Here is a 17,507-nt window from a genome sequence, read left to right as displayed (position 1 = left end):
TGTCCCTGCTGTCCCTTTGGCAGCTGGAGCATGGCTGGGTGCGGTATTGCCTGACATGGGCTTGCAGCATGGCTTGTTTGATGTCATTTTGAACAGCTACAACCTCCTTAGAGTGAATAAAGGAAGAAAATGAAGGTTGTTTTTTATACAGTTAGGTTACCCATTGGGAAGCAGAGCTTTGGAGGCTGTGTGTGATCGGTGCTGGGGTTACAGCATATGTGGATTTAGGGGGAACAAGGAGGGATGAGGCCCCTCTGTGGCTGCAAGCCCCCTCTGGTTCTCTGTGGCTGTATCCTGTGATATCTCATGTATCCCGTGCGATGGAAGCCAACTTTATGTACCAGCAGCCCTCACTCCATGCTTCCGTCCCATCAGCAATTTCCACCGTGGCAACAGATCTGAGCATGGATGCTGCATGCACGCTCCTTGTGAATGACCTCCTGATGATCTTGTCATCATCCTTCTTGTCCCCTGGGAGGAGGGGAGAAGGGCAGGGAGAGGGACAAGTGAGATGGGGCAGAAATGAGAGAAAGAGGAGGCAATGCTTCCTTGAGCATTGCAGCATCACAAGGAGAGAGCAACCACCCCCTTTGCACCGCAGCACAGAGGTCTTAAGGGTAGAGCAGAAACCCTCCCAAACTAAAGCTTTGCAGATCACCAAAGCAAGGCCACCCCTTCCAAACTTCCCCCAATTAAGGACATCCCCTGGGCTCCATCCCTGCACCCAGGGCAGTACCTGTGCAGCCTGGGGAGGTTTATGCAGGGAGAGGAGGTGCTGCCAGCACAGCCCTGCAGCTGCAGAGGTGTGAAATGCTGACACACCAGCTGCCAGCACCATTTACATCAGCAAGATTGGTCTCCCAGGACAATAATGGATGTAGGACAAATGATGATGGTGAGCTGAAAGTGCTATTACTCATTATTGAAACTTGGGATTACTCTCTGGCCAGTGCTAAAACTATAAAGCCGGCAGCCAGTGGACAAGCCCTTGGTAACCTCTGCCACCGAACTAAAAGCTTTCGGAGGGGGAACAGAAGTGCTATAAATCTTGTGGGTGACGTTTAACATTTGTCAGAGAAACACTTTGGGCTTATTTTAATCTCTTTGTTTCAGAGAGTTCATCATAACAAATAACCGGTGCCTTGAGCCCGGGCAGAGAATCCCCCTCCTCTCCCAGCTCCAAATGGAAGCTCAGAGTGGCCCCCTTAATAGAAAGGGCAGCTCTGCTCATCGGTGCCTCTTGTGCACTGTGTGGTCTCCCAGGCGCTCCTAAATGGATGCAGTCCTTGCGGTGTTTACACGCGCTGCCTGTTATTGCAATGACACCGGGGCCTGCAAATGTTTTAACTTGATTCCCCCCCCCCCCTTCCCAAAAGAAGTCCATTAATCTTCCTCAATGCTTGGAAGGAAAGTAAATTATTTACGGTGCGGATGTTACAGGGGATTGTTCCTGCATTAACATTTCATTTGGGAGTGTTAAATCTGTCTCTCGTGCTAAGTTAGGGATTGGGTTTGTCAGGTACTTGTCCAGAGATGAATCCCATCCAAGCGCACATCACCAGCACGTCTTCCTCTGCCCAGCTCCCTCCCTGCCATGGGAGGGATGCCCTGCGCTCCAAGTGAAACACAGGCAGGGGCCAAGGAGAGAAACCTCATAAAGTGTATTTTTAAGCTGAACATTTCTGTACTTGCCTAAGTGAGAAGCAGCCTTGGCTAAAAAGAAAAGGGATTTTGTGCTAACTTCTCACATAGAGCTCTGCCAATGCACTGCCATTAGCATTCCTGCTATTTTTGTCCCGGCTTATTCAGGCCATGCTGTTCTGCTTGATGAGACTGGTGCTGGTAGGTGAATCAAGCAGTAACGCATCGGATTGGATTCTTTCAGAGCTGCTAAGCTTAAATTGCAATTAGGATGTCAGGAAAGAAGTGACCCTTGTTATTGTCCCCGTGGTAGCCAAATGAGAGATGTATTTGGGCTGTCCTTGTTGCTGCTCGTCCCAGACCCATTCCTAGGCATGAAGGGAGCAGGCTGGTGTGTGACAGACTGGAGAGGGGCTGCTTTTTCAAGGTATTAGGTTTAGCTACACCTGGAACTGTTGCATTAAAGTGATAAAATAGGGATTCGGTGCTACTGCAAACAGCAGTGTTTTATCCTGGGGAAGGCTGTTAGAGATAAAGCACAACTGAACAAAAGCTGCCCCATGTTTGAGCACAGTGTGTGTTAGAGCAGCTGCTGTGGGAACAGGCAGAGAGCTGCAAACTCACTGCCTTTCCTACATGCATTAACTTGTGTTGCCATATGCTGAGCATCAGGATTTCCAGGCTGCCTTTGACCAAGTGGGGCAATGACTTTCCCCTCTCTGTCACCATTAACCTTTCTGTGCTGCAATGACAGAGCAGGTTGCAAAGTGCCCTGAGAGCCTCTGCTGAAAAGCCCTGGATAAACATGCTATAGAAACAGCATATACTTAAACCCTGACCACCACCAGCTCCCTGCTACTTGTTAAAGTATAGCTGGGGGAAATGCATGCACAAATGAAAGCCAAACTGTGATACTGATCTCTGTGCTCTCCAGAGAAGAAAGGGATTTGAGGAGTGGATTGGAAAGCAGAGGTTAGAGGCAGGCAGGTTGGGGATGCCTGGTGTTGGGAGCCTGCAGTGGGTTTGCCCAGGGAGGATGAGTCTGTTAATGGAAATATTGATTGTCTCCGAGGTTCAGTGCTGCCAACCAACCTGCACATATGGTACCAGTTTTATTGATGCATGAATAAGATTAAACATGACACCTGTGTCCGACGAATCCCTTGGTACCATTTAACTAACACTTAAAGCAGCTGCTTTTGAACGATTACCTTCAGGCACAGGCCACCCAAGCAGAACAATATCATCACCTTAAGCACTTTCCCAGTTGCAGACAAATGGGAATTCTTGCCTTGTAGCAATATAATTAAACAATATTAGTGGAAGTCAAACAACAGGGCATTCAGTGCCTGGATGTGCTCTCTGGCTGCGTGGTGGCTTCACGCATCCTACTGTTATCTGTGTGCTATGGGCACATGCTATGACCTAATGGTCACTGAGTTGCTGAGTAGTGGTGTGAGATCTAGTTGTTGGTGAATCCAACGTTGGGCTATTCTGAAGGCTTCTATATTACTGTTTAGAATGGTTTATCTCCACCCTTAATAGAATAATCTTATGACAACAGGCTAGGAATGAATTTCATTTCTTACTGGGAGTGATGGTGTGGATTAAAGACGCATCTCCCTGTTCAATAATGAGTAAGTAATTGAACTTTAGGTCTTATGCGAGTGCAAGAAACATCTTCCCGTGCTGGGGATACTGTCAGTTTACTTTTTCCTGATTTCTCCTCAAACTTCTGGTCCCTAATTATTAGTAACCACACAGGAAAAGCTGCCATTTGGGAGTAACAGCAGGAAATTCATGTTTCTCTATGGCAAGGTTACTTCTGTAATGCATTATCCTCTAGGAAAGGGCAACATGCTCCAGCCCTCACTGCTCTGTGATAAGGTTGATAGGGGACAGTGCCATGTGCTGCCCAGAACACAAGTGTCCAGCTGCACTGTCACACATCTGTGTGCCCGGGGACCACTCCAGTACGGTGATTGCAGCAACCAGCTGCTCAGGTCTCATCTAAGGATCTCCATTTCCTCAGCTCAGGGCATCCCTGTAGCTGGAGGACGTGTGAGGCAGGGGGAGAGTATCCAGCCTCCTCTCTCTTCCAGAAGGGACAGGTTAAATCAATAACCAGTTTGCTATCTCTACATCCACTGCCTATGTCTCCATCTGATCTATCCACCTCTTTGAATAAATCATCCTTCTGTTAGAACTGCAGGATTCTTCTAGGAAAGGGATAAGTGGTGATGGGCGGTGAACTGAAAGCAGAAAACTGATTGCTCACAGCCACTAGTACTTTGCCATTAATAGGTCAAATATTCCTTAGAAGTCACTTAAACACTGTCCCCTGATATTACAGGCTTGATAGGAACTGCAAACAGCTTCTCAATACCAATTTTGAGCTAGTGGAAGACCATTCATGTGATGTAAAGCCCTACTGACTTCTGAGGCTCTGCAGGACTTCTCAACATGGATCTGACCAGAAGATCAGGCCTTACCCTGCAAAAGATTTATATGTACCTTAGAGCTTTAGGAGCATAAATCCTGTTGACTGATGAGCACTAACTCCTCAAGGTGCCAATGCCTTCAGCAGAACACAACAACCTGCCTAGTGTATGCGGGCAGAGAGCTCATTTTGAAGGAGCCAGGTGGCCATAAATCCTCTAAATACTTCTGAAAATCTTTTCCAGAGTTGTTAAGCAGAAAAACCAGGTTTGTGGGCTGCAGGGAGCAGATGTATCCTGTGCACATGAGAGATGTATAGGCTGCATCATGACCTCATGAAATTGCTTGGGCTGGCAGCTCTTCCCCCGTTTCTGCCATGGGTGCAGCTTAATGATGCCATCTAATTTTGTTTAGCTGTTGGAGTAAAACATAGGATAGAGGCACACATATATAACATGGGAATTGCTTTGCCTGCCCCTTGGCTCCCCTGCAGACTCCTGTCTTTTATCCTCTGTCTGCTCCCACCACACTTCTGGTGCGTCCTGTGACAGGGAAGCCAGGTTTATGAAAGCATCGCTTGCCAGTGTCAGAAGTGACACATCCGATCCCAGTGTAGAGCTCCCTGTGTCCTAAACCTCTGCTGACTATATTTATAATCCAATCATGCTGGAAAGCCTCTGCCTGACCTTTTCCATTAAAGCATGAGGACTTTCTTCTCAAGGATTTCTAATACCTGATGCTTGTCTGGTGGTGTTTCCCCCACTGCTTCTCATCATTTACATGGCCAGACTAAGCCTTGCAAAGCTCACAGCTTCAGGCAGGTGTATGAGCACCTTGCAAAGGTGTCTGCTCGTGGTCCTTGCTGGGCTCTGGGGAAAGGGTAAAGGCAATGACTTGCAAGGAAAATGATGCCAGAGGCAGTCTCTGAAGAATGAGTGCACAAGACTGCTTTATGATATGTTGTTGAGGCTGGAGGTAATGAGAAAAGCTCTCCCCAGCTCCCATGCCTTCAGTCTCTGGGCACTTCCAGGGTACGACAGCACTGCTATTGCCTCAGTTTATGGGATACAGAGGTTAAAGCATCTGCTTATGATCCTTCTGAAAGGTAATAAAAAGGGCAGGAATAGGACGCAGGTTTCATGATTCCCCTTGAGCCCTAGAAGCCCAATTCCTGCTCTTTCTTTTTGCTTTCTAAAACCAGGCACTTCCCACAGAGAACTCATTTTCTCTGTGGGCACTGTGTTCAATGTTATCAGCAGAAATGTTTCAAAACACCACTCATGCCATCATGCAAGGCAACATGGGTGTCTTCTGATGGGGCCCATCTGCACCCTGTAAATGACTGTGTGGCACGGGGTGATGGAGAGCCCACCCTGACTTGCACTAAAGCAAAGGTGCATTTGAGCACTGATGTAAGTGCTGTTCTCACTGCCAGCTGTACCCATGTCTGCTGTGAGCTACTAAAGACCCCTTGATACTGTGCTTGTGTGGGTCAGACTAGATGACAGCCGTTGTCCACCTTCTTAAGGGCCAGAGCTGTGCAGACATGCAATGTTAATGAAGACCTCCATCTATGTGAAGCAGCCCCATGTAAATGAGTCCTTAACCTTATTTTCATTGGGCTGGAAGAAACCTCAGCTCTGAAGTTTACCAGCTTTGCCCAGGTGTCTGAGTCAGATGAAGGCAGTCTCTGTGTTGGGGATCACTTCTGGGTTTGGGGATTCCCATCCTGCCCTGGCCTGAGCAGTCTCATGTAACCCACATTTATTGTTTCTTGTAATTAGCTCCATCTTTTGAAGTTGGGCAAGTCATCAGCTTCCATTTGAATGTGTTCCCTCTGAGTTCAAACCAGACTCCTTTAGAAGCTATGCATAACTTATGGGCTGGTTATACCCACTTCCAAAGAACAAATGAATAAGTTGGGTCCTAAATACAATTGCACCTTCAGCGGAGTAGGAGGCATAAGACCTTCTCCTGTATAAACTGCTGCATCAGAGTCTGGCTGAGAAGTTAGAGTTGGTTGAACAGCTTCTGCTACCATGTATTGGGACTATGCAAGTCACAGATGCATTGGTGTTGCCTTGTTTTCCTGTGTGTAAGTGCGTTCACCTACCACTCTACCTTATATATGAGACTGGCCTACATCGTTGGTACTGTTATGCCAGCAAAGAACACAAGAAAACACTTGCTGCCTAACAGCAGTGTGCTGGCAGGGCTCCTGCTGCAGGAGAAAGGGACATGACCTGGTTAACTGAGGATTAGCGCATGCCTTGCCTGCTGCAGTAACAAGGAAACTGCATTTGCTCAAACCCTTAATTCCACACTTAAATCTGGTGGGTTTGCTGCCTTTTTGCTGAGGCTGGTAGGGGAGAAGGGAGTGTGCTGTAAAGTGGGGATGCCCTTGAGAAAGGTAACTTCTAAACCAGCCTGAACTGATCGTTTTCCTCCCTCATCTGATGCTGCGGGTTGTAGTGCTGCTCCTCTGCCAGCAGACTGTGCGTTCCCCCTGGAGAGCCATAGATGTACGGGCAGGGGTCCCCTATAGCGTCCATGCCATCACGCTGCAAGCTATTTGGGACAGGGATGGCTTTTCGGTACAGACCATTCCCTCAGGAAATGAGGATTCTCTGCTATCACAAGTGGTGTCACGCTGCAGCTACTTAGGAATTCATCCCCTCTAAGCTCTCGACAGGCTCCTTTGACTTTAGAATAGCCAGTGCCCTTGCTGGAGTCCATTCCAGGAACATTTCCCTGTGCTGGACACCGGTGCCATAGCCTCTGTGGCTTGAGTGTCCCTCATGCATTTAAAATATCCTTTATGGCTGTTAGGAAAGAGAAAATTAAAGACAATGGCACTTACAGGACATCAAAGATACAAAGGGCCTCTTTATTCAGGAGACATCTCTACATTTGGGGCAGTATTTTACCTGTTCAAATGGCTTCTTCTTGAGCCCTTAAGTACAGTGTTGTGCCAGCTAAGTATGGATTTTTAATCAAGCCCCCCTCCTTCCCTCCCCTCTTTTTCACATAACTATAATTTCACAGGTTATGAAATTCCTTTAATACCTAGCTAGAGGTTTAATGCTATATGCTCCTTAAAGAGCTCCCCCCACCCACTGTGCTGTATTAATAGCTCTGAGATGATAATTTTTATAGTCTTCTAGGACTGATGTCTGCTGTTAACACTTTGAGATCATGTCAAGGGAGCAGGGGGATGGGAGCTATACCTGTCAGCTGGTGCTTTAACATGTGGCTTTAATCTTCTTAATTAACACAACTTTATGGGGGGGGGGGAACCCCAGGCAGTGCTCAATTTTTACATGGGGAGGTGGTGGGGGGCCCCCATTCCTGCAGTGTGGATGTTCCTTGTTCACAGCAGGAGCATCCCTGGTCCCCACTGAAATCCACTGCAGCATCTTGGATTAGGCTGTGGCTGTGGAGTATTGGGGGGTGCTGCAGTGACAAATATACAGGAGAAGATGATCTAAAACCTTAGCTGTGTGCATAATTCATATGTCAAACATCTGAGTGAGGTTGCCATGGTGTCGGGGATGTATATCGTCTTGGCCAAGTGTGCGCTCAGCAAAACGTAGGCAAACTTGTAAAGTGCCGTGTTTTGACAAACGTGACCCAAGATGTGGTTCTGCTCTTGGTGCTGGTGAGGTTTTGTGTGCAAGAACACCATTGCTGGCTGTGGTTGGGACCCCAGGAGAGATGAGTCCTGGTCTAAAGTGGCCTGTCTCCTGCAGTGATTGGGGATGGGTGCTTAGGAAGGGAACGGATTGTATGCGAAGGCTGCTGCTTCAGAAACACTCTCACAAAGCTTACCTGCCCAAACCTGAGCCTGTCCTTCATTCTGTTCCCAGCCTTTTCTCTGGTACTGCATAAATCTGGTCCATCTCTGCTTGCTGTCACACCCTGAAGTCAGTGAATGAATCCTTGAACTGCTCATGCATGAGTCCTACAGTCTCATGCAGCCCCAGCCAGTGTAGAAGCTCTGTCCTTTTCTGTCCCTGCTTTCAGTCCCCACTGCTCAGGTTTCCACAGCAATGTGCACTGAGGGGTGCTGGCAGCAGCACTGTGCTAGGGTGGGCAGCCCTGGACCTGGGTGCCCTGTGCTGGGTGCTGTACAAGAACATGCTGAAAAGCGCTGGGGGTTTGATTTTACATCTTTCATTTTACCCCTTGATCATGTTGTGTATGAGGCCTTTGGTGACTGGAGATACACAGCCTTTTGTGGCCTGAGGTAGCATCTCTGCTTTTATTGTTATCCCTCCACCTAGTCTGGGGATGCTTACCCATGCTATGGATAGCTCAGCTTTATTGTGGGGTCATGCAACATCTTGCTGCTAGCACACCTTTCCTTGGCTGTCATCAGCCCTGCAGACCATAATGCTCAACCACGGATGCTCTGAGCCTCAATGGCTTCAGTGGGGCTGAATGCTGAGTGTGGGTTTTGCTGCTTTGGGCTGCTGTTAGGGCTTCCCAGTGCCTCACCCCTGTGATCTGGGCTCCTGCTTACAACAGCCTTGACTTTGAAGGAGCATTCAAAGCCTTTTGGGGCCAGTCGGGAGATGACTTCAGACCTCTCCGGTTTGGAATGTGGTGTTTGGTGGGCAAAGACCCCTTTCATTAGAACTGATAGATTAAAATTTTTTGGCAATATTTACAATTCAAAGGGTTCTGATCAAAGTGCTGGAAATTCGGATGTTGTTGTGAGATAATTACTCCTTTCCTAGCCTTTGCACCAGAAGAGAGCGTGCAATCCTCTTTCCCTTTATACATCCCCTGTCAGTTGAAAGCATTTCTACATAGCTGATGCCTGTAGATGTATTTGCTGACTCTTAATGTCAGCAAATCCCACTATGATTAGGCCTTGAGGTGACAAAGCCTTGCCTGTAACAAGCTAGGTAACTCAGTGCTGAGATGAAACCTAAAAATAAACCCCAGTAGCCTTTTAATGGAACCGAGCACAGTGCAAAATAACTTTTTATAAGTTGTTAGGTCCTCGCAGCAAAGGGGAGAACTATAAAATCCCGTTTGATGGGGGTTTAATGGCAGTTGTTTCGTTTAAAGCTTTTAGTGGAGCAGGTTACATGGCAAAAGCAGAATAATAAACACTGAGGAAATGCATTCACTCTGTGAAACAACCACGATTAAACGCCCAGTGGTAGCTTGGTGATATCAGCCCTGGGGTTTTCAGCAGGACCACAGCAGGGTGGGGTTTGCTTGCTCAGGTTTCCATCTCCAGCTTTCCCTGGGCATGTACCCCTTGCTCATCTCCTTGGATCTCTTTATAAATGCATTCCGGAGCCGAGCTTTCTCTGTGGGATGTCGCACTGCTGAGGCACGTCAAAGTCTTCCTTGTTTTGCTGAATCAAGCTAGAGGTGGGTGAGGTGGTTTCACCATCTTTTGCCTCCCCAATTCATCTCTTGCTGTGGATTCTGCAGGTGAAAATCAAGTGCCAGCAGTAGCTAAACTAACAACAAACGTGGACAGAGGGGCTCCTCGCTCTGTGCATCCCTCGTGCCCCGAGTGCTGTGAAACCATGGAAAACATGTGGGTGATAGCACACAGAGAGAATAGGGTACAGCCTAAACCCACTCCAGCCAAAACCAAGGCTGGGGAAAGCAGTAGGATCCTCCGAGCTGGTGACCGAAAGGCAGGGTTTGCTTTGTGGATGGGAGTCTCAGCCACGGGGTCTGGACTGCTCTCTGTGCTTCAGGTACCCATACAGGGGGGTACTCACTCTCATGGTGCAGTATCAAGGAGAGGAGCCCTTCTGCAGGTGGGGTTCTGTGTCTGCAAATCCGTGTTCCCCTGCGTGTGAGCTGGAGTGTGCTTTGTGCTGGTATGCAAGAGAGGAGAGGATTATGGTGAGCCCAATCCCTCTCCCAACAGAAGATTGCTGTTGAGCAGTTAATGAATAATGCTCTTTTGCTGGGGCTTTGTTTAGAAATGGGCTTAGCTTTGAAGCTATCAGAACACTGCAATCCTGTCTGTAAAAAAGAGAGAAATGTCTGTAAATGTTCCCTTGAAATATAGATAAGTAATGCACTGCAAATCCTATCCGCCTTCCTACACTGTCCAGTCCTAGAGGTGATGTGGTCACGCTGCTGGACATCAGGGAAGGATCTTGGTGCAAAACACTTTATAGCCATCAGGAAATTCCTTCAGATTCATTGTAAATGTTGGGCCTAAGCATTCTGACAGTGTCTTTTTAAGAGGAACCAACTGTCGAGCGCAGTCAGGTAACAATTTACTCTGGGTAGTTAATGCCATTGGAAAGGCTTTCTTCTTTTTGTCTTTTTTACAAGAAGCAAAAACCAAGCAGCAAATCCCAGCCTGCTTTTTCCATTGATCTCAGACCAGAAGCACCAACAGCTGGGATTTTAATGTCACACTTTACAGGGATGTAATCAAACCAAACTTCTGAAATCAATATTTCTTCATAACTGACCTTTCCAGAGTAATGATGCATTGCTATACCACCCCATAGACAATCATTTCCAATAGAAAGACTAACTATTCAGATCAGTTTAATTAATCTTCCTCCATTCTCCGCTCACCCAATGAACTTCTAGTGAAGTGCAGGAGGCAGCAGCCCAACTGTTGAAACCCATCATCAAACTGGGGATCAATGTTCAGAATAGGAGAGAAAACGTCTCCAATCAATGCCGAAGAAAGGTAATTACACAGACTTTTTGAGCCTACTACCATCTGTGCTGTCTCCCTCTTCTTCACCCCTTGGCCACAGCCCCAGGACATCATCCTCTGACGATAGGGAAGTCATTCCCATAGGAACAGACAAGGGTGGGACAAACTGAGCTCAGTGACCTCTTAGCATGAGCATGTGGGCAAAACGAATGAGCTGTGCAAAAGAAATGTCATGTTTATGCGAGATGATTTTTAATAACTGGAGATGTAGGCTGGTGAGCAGCTGGAAACACATAACCAGAATCATTACCATGTTTAAACACAAGCCCGTAACGTGGATAAACAGTAACATCACACTGAGATTTCAGCCAAGAAGCTCCATTAGCTCTTCAGAAGTTACAGACAGACACAGTCCAGCAAACAACCATTCATCTCCTTTTGGCTGGTAGTGAAGGAGCTGCCAAAGCTTGGTGTGGGCCAGCTGCTTGTCGAAAGCAGTAGCGCTCCACCCTGGCAATGCACCTTTTGCATGACTATTGTGTGTCTAATCCTTGGAAATGCATCTGGGATCAGCAACTTAGGTGCTACTTGACTTGCCTCTATGATCCCCAGGTGTGTTGCCAGAAGTGGAATGCAGATAGAATTGGACTGAGACCACCAACCTCTCTTGACGAGCCACCAAATCACAGCGTTGCAGGGCACCATCCAAAGGCCACCACTGTAATTCCTTACTGATCTTCCAGCTCCTGTAGGCAAATGCATGCAGAGCAAAGGGAAGTTCCTGCAGCGCTGTGATTTCTGAGCAAAACATCAAAGACAACAACAAACCCTCCCTCTGTAGACAGGGCTGGGGCAGAGGAATGCGCTGTGGAGAGCCTCAGGGGGTGTCTCTATTGAAGGTTAGGGCTGACCTAGGATCCCCCCTCCACTGATACCTGTCAACTGTTTAATACAGTCAACCTCTCCGCTTGATGAAATTCAGGAGTCCATGAAATTACACCCTGAATTAATCTGGCCTGTTGCCAGGACAGTAAATAAGTTGTAAGGCCCAACTTCATGGTAGAAGCTGCTGGTTTTGGGAGGAGGGAGGGAACCCTTTATTACCACCCAGGTAAGATGTAAGGCCGTTATCAATCCAGCCAAAGGGATTCAAACACAACCCCCCCTTTGTAATTCCTGAACTAGAGAAATATATCTGACAATAAATTAGTGTCACAGCCAGGCAGGCTGTCTCCCTAGGAGGGAAGCTGGGGGCTTTGAACTGCTGCTTTTGTGTCACGGTGTTGGTGTTCAGAGGGTCCCTTTTGACGTGGCAGCCTCTCATCTCCGGGTGACATGACAAGCAGCTTGCCACCAGCTGTGCCAGATGCCGCTGGGAGCAGTCACAGCACGTTCCTCCACCTTTGGAAATGCCAATCATGGCCATGTCCTGCACGGGGACTTGCTTGTCACTCCCCTTCAAAGATGCCCATCTCCCAGGTGCTTATCCCAAGGGATAGCTCTGAGCACCCCTTGTGAAGGATGGGAAGGCAGGAGTCCCCAGGCAGCCAGGATGCTTCTCCCTGGCTGTTTCTCAGTGTTTTATAGGTCATCTTTTGAGCTTTGTTCAGTGCAAGCATGGAAACGGCTCCTTGGGGAAGGTATCTGCAGTAACCAGCTGTGGGATCATGGGGTTGGTCCTTGATGCATCATTTCCTCTGAGAAGGTAAAGCAGGTCTCTGCTGAAACCAGTGATAACCCAGTGGAGAACTCAAGCTATTGGCTTTGCTGGAAGGGAAAATGCCTTTTCAAGTCCTTAAAAAGGCAGTCTGTTCCCTAAGCCCCTGCGTCCTCACTGGAGGCAGCTTTACTCTTCAGCAATGATGAGGAAGGAGAGATGTGGTATTCCCATGGCTGGATTGCTCCAGGTGAGCTCCTCTGTTGTTCCCCAGCTCTGGAGCTGTGACAGGAGCTTTGCCTCATGTCAGAGCTCTCTTCCAAGGGGTGAAATGCTGGGATGTGAGGGGGGGATTGCAGTGGGAGAGGACAGCATGGGTTTGAGGCAGCAGTGGGGCGGTACAGTGACACCTCTTGTCCAAAGAGCAAACCCAGATGGAGAAACTCCACTAGGTTTCCTGTAGACAGTACCTCTGTGTATGAAACACATGGCAATGCAAAAGGGGTGCACGGCATGGGGCTGTGTAGAAACTAAGTGGTTTGTAGGTGAGATCAATGTTATCTCTAGCTGAAGGTGCTGCGTTGCTGACACATCCTCTGGGTATCGATGCAGTTCATGCAGGGGTAATGCCTCGAGGTCCTGACCCAGGTGACAGGTCCTGTTGTGCTCTACATCTGAGGGGTTTCTGGCCCAGGCCAAAACCATTTGGGGGGGTCTGTGGTAACAATTTCAGAGCACTATGGCTGCACACAGTGGGCCCATCTATGACTATACCCTGTTTCTGGGTCTCTGGCTCTGCTGGTGTTGACAGCATCACACCAAAAGGGGTACAAAGACCAACATATACCAGGGCCCCAGGGAGTTTGTGGTGTGAGTAGGATGTTAAAGTGGGGAAATTGAATTGGGAGATGTTGCAGCACAGTGTGGTGCAGCTCAGACAGCAAAGAGGTGACTGAGACAGGAGCAGAACCTGGATCTCCTGTGACCCCATCCCATGACTCCCACATTCCGCTTTCTAGGCCAAATACTGCTCTGCAAGTACAAGTGACTAAGGAAAGGTAGTTGTGGCTTACCAAAATGTTTTGCATTGAGATGTCATTCCTTATTTTAAACATTTTGCATATAGGTCAAATAGACATCTCAGTTATTTGGAGTAAATAAGCTGTAAGTCAATTTGCATCGGGGGACTGAATTGGATTTATACCAGTGCAACTGAGATCAGGAGTGGTCTGTAATTTGAGAGACTTGAGAACTTCAACATTCTTTTAGTGTGGGTTGGTTTTTTTAAGTTCTTCATTTCACCAGGAATGGGGTTTCTTTGCCCTTTATAAAGTGCCTGGAATGAGGTCAGGCTTCTGCAAGCTTCTGCCAACATTTAATAATAATCTAATACTGTCTTTCTCAACCAAAACCCATTACCTACAGGTTCAGGTGGGGAGCAAATCATGACCTGGGGGGGAATTGGCCATTTCATGGTCTTGGCAACCCTGGTTTCCTCATCAGGGATGACAAAGCTGGGGGAGCAGAGCCGTCCTGGGGTTAGCTCCAGAACAACTCCTCATGAAGCAGTGTTAATATATATGATGCTGTAGAACTTGGAGGCATGTTGTTCTGCCTTCTCCAGTCCCTGCCAGCGATGGATGCATGGCTCTGACCTTGGTCATGGCAATCCAGGGCAGCAGTGAAGAAGGCTGGGATTACCTGGGTTTCAAATGGAGCTTTAACCCATCGGTCAGATGAACTGCTCTGGCTGAGAATTAACTCTGCTTTCCAAGGATCATCTTCAGGCAAGGCAGATCCATCTCCCTTGTGCAGGGAAGGATGGGAGCACATCACCTCCTGGGACGCAGGGATGTGTAGCTGGAGGAGAGGAAGCCATAATTCAGTTAAACCGGTTATTGCTTAAATTCATCATCAAAGCTTAAGGGCAGCACTTGGGCTGTTGGAGGCTGGGGTTTTGTTTAAATGTTTGGGGGTTTTTTTATGACAAATGACTTGTGTTCATTTAAAAACTCCACCACGCAGCCTTGGCTCCGTGTGCTGATAACTGGCCCAAGAAAACAAACTCCAAATGAGCAGTAACAGATCACCTGAACTCTAAGGAAGGATCCCTTGATCTTTGCCTTGCAACAGCACAACTTTATCTTAGAGAGTGATGAGGGTTTGGCCTTGCTCAGTGCAGGGATTCATGATGGGAAAAGGCCAGGTTTCCTACTCTACCTTTTGAACATGCTGCTGGTTGTGAAGGGGAGCTCTGAGCAGACCCCATGGGTGCAGGGCAATGCTTTCAGGGGAGCAGGGTGTCCCTGGCTGTGCAAACAGGGCTGAGGTGCTTATCGGCATAGGCAGCAGGAGACAGATGAGGAACTGGGGAATAGCAGAGCTGTGAGACGCTTGCAGGCTCCTGTGACTGCAGTCAACAGGCTTGGGATACGGCCACTCATGCATAAACTTGGGAGAACAAGGCCAGGCAAGCGGTCATTGGTGTAGGTCCCCTCTCAGCCCCTGCTTGGCTTGGCACAAACGAAGCAGGAGGTTCAAGGAGGGCTGGGAGCCATCGCTTGGCATTTGCTGCCCCTGGGTAATAACACCCTTTTCCTGGCAGGAATTCCCTCTGGAGGCAGGGAGCCCAGCGGCACAGAGGCAGCCAGGACAGCGAGCGCTGCTCCCAGAATAAACAGTGAGGTCCCTCCGGGGGCACCCACAGCGCCGGTGTCGGGGCAAGGCAAAGCCGCTGCCAGGACTAGTGCAGAGCATGGAAATAACAGCAAATGTGGAGGAAAACACGAGAGCCCGGGCCAGGGAGAGCAGAGCAGCATGAACCGGATGAGCTTCGGGTCCTATCCAACCCTGGCTGTGCCGCTGAGCTGGGAGATGCAATGGAAATGCCAAAGGACTTGGAAATGTCCAGTTAAGAGAATTAATGTAATTCTAGGAAGTCATAATTACTGCTTCCTGAAGAGTAATGTTTCACTAGAAAAGAAATGAAAGACCGTCGAGGTTTATGTATACATTTAGTATGTTTTCTTCAGCTATTTAGTCAAATCCCACCTCTTGGAGTCAGAGGAACACGTGAAGCTTTCAAGCCATGTTGTTAGCACTGCAGCAATAGTTCTTATCAACATGTGAAATCATGGCTAGGAAAAAGCTTTAGATGAGGGGGAGATCTGAGTTAGGAATCTCAGATTTGTTTTAGGTAAAAATGTCATGACTTTTAAGGCACACTTCATAGGTTGAGGTAGTTTTGATTCTGAAGCACTGGGGATTAGCATAACTGTGTTGCTTTAATAAAGTCAGTTTAAATGCTGAAATCAATTGCAGAACATCGCTTCCCTCCCTCCCCTTGCATCAAATAAGTTCCCATTTTCCGACTCAGCGGGCATGCTTTGCAAAGACTAGATGAAATGATGGATTTAGGCCTCCTAACTAACCTTAAAGGAGAGTTAAAATATAATTTACTTGCATTTAGCAGCAGCTGTTTTGACGGTGGGCATTAAAGTGATTGGCAAATATGGTAGCAATTTATCCCAAGTAGTAACTGCGAGCTGCTATTTTAGGTTCATAAAAATGTAGTTACAAAATACCGTAACGTACCGAATGCAACTCTTTTATGACCCCATAAAAATAGCACTGCAGTGCTCTGTCCTGTTGAGCACAGGCTCTGTTGAGGCAGCATCCATGCGGGCAGCGCTGCCCTCAATTAGAGCTCATTACAAGCTGTCTTCCACTAATTGCAAGACGGGTCACCTTTCATGTGCTGCCAGGGGATGATCTGAGCATCTCCTGCTTGGGCTTCCAGTGTGCTCTGAAGTTACGTACCCTGCTTGGAGGAGCGGGTTGGCTTCCCCAGGACCTGTGGACACCTAAATTGGGAGCAGCGATGGCTCTGGGCATGCAGTGCAAAGGATGAACCTGGGCAAATTGCTGCCAAGGAACATTTTCCTCCTCTCTCTAAGTTAAAAATAAGCTGAGGGCAGTGTAACCCTTTGGGGATAGGCAGTGTCAGCACTGGCAAGAGTCGTGCTTGAAGAACTTGGGGCCTTCCTTAACACTAACAAACACTTTGGCTTGAGCCTGACCTAGAATTTCAAAATCCCTCCCCTCTGTGCTCCCAATTGGCAGTGCTTCCTCCCTAGCAAAGGCAGAGTTTGTGTGCAGAGAAAGGGGGACTGTTAGGAAAGGGAACTCAGTGACACCAGCAATAGCCCTCTGCTCTATCACTGGCAATAGTCTGTTAGACAAGTACCTCCTTGCTGAGGCTGTGTCCAGTACACAAATGCCTTTTCTTCCTTTCCATACTCAATTTAGAGTTTAATGTAGCCATGAGGCAAAGGCTTGTCCCAGTGCTTCTGGGTTTGTGGCTTAATTGCATTTAGACCCGTCTCTGAGCTGAGCAGACTTCATTAAGTGATTCCTACAGCCTGGAAAGCCCATGCTTGAAGTAGCACTGATAGGGGCTGGTGTGCTGACTGTAATGGTAATGAACTTCAGCTCTTCCCTTGCAGTTTCAGAAAGACAGACGCTTAAAACAAGCAGTTCTTTCACTGGATGTAACTAGAAGTGATGCAGGTCAAAAGCGTTTTCAGGTGCAGTATTATCTTTGCGGATAAGCCCACCTAAGACCTGTTTCCCACATCCCCTCTGAGTCTTGAGGATGCAAAAGTTGGACCAGGCAGTGGTGAGGCCATGGTGGATGGAAGAGGCCTTGATCCAGTCACAGTAAAACCCTCTGGGGTTCTGGCTGTACCCCAAAGCTGTTCACACCTTTGGGCAAACCAGCTTGCCTTCCAGCACAGCTCTAGCATCACACGCATACATCCAGCAGCTGCCAAGCACCCCTGGGAGAACGTGTCCTCCAGGAGAGGATACGCTATTTGCCATTGGGAATAGCCCTTAGAGCATCCTTTTATGTGCTTGTCGCTGAGTAAGGGCAAATCCAGCAGGATTAAACCAGCCTTACCTCCAGAGACATTTCCTCCAGGTCCACGTGGAGTGAATTTGGCCTGAGGAGCATTATTTAGAAAGGGCTAAGCTGGTGAACCTGGGGATTACCCAAGTTTTAGGGATGCAAACAAGAAGATGAAGCGGTAAACATGCTGTTCAGGAAAATTC

This window comes from Pezoporus occidentalis, unplaced genomic scaffold (assembly GCF_034315485.1).
Source record: "Pezoporus occidentalis ecotype Australia unplaced genomic scaffold, CSIRO_AGI_Poc_V1 ctg62, whole genome shotgun sequence".
Taxonomy (NCBI): Eukaryota; Metazoa; Chordata; class Aves; order Psittaciformes; family Psittacidae; genus Pezoporus; species Pezoporus occidentalis.
This window is presented reverse-complemented; position numbering follows the sequence as displayed.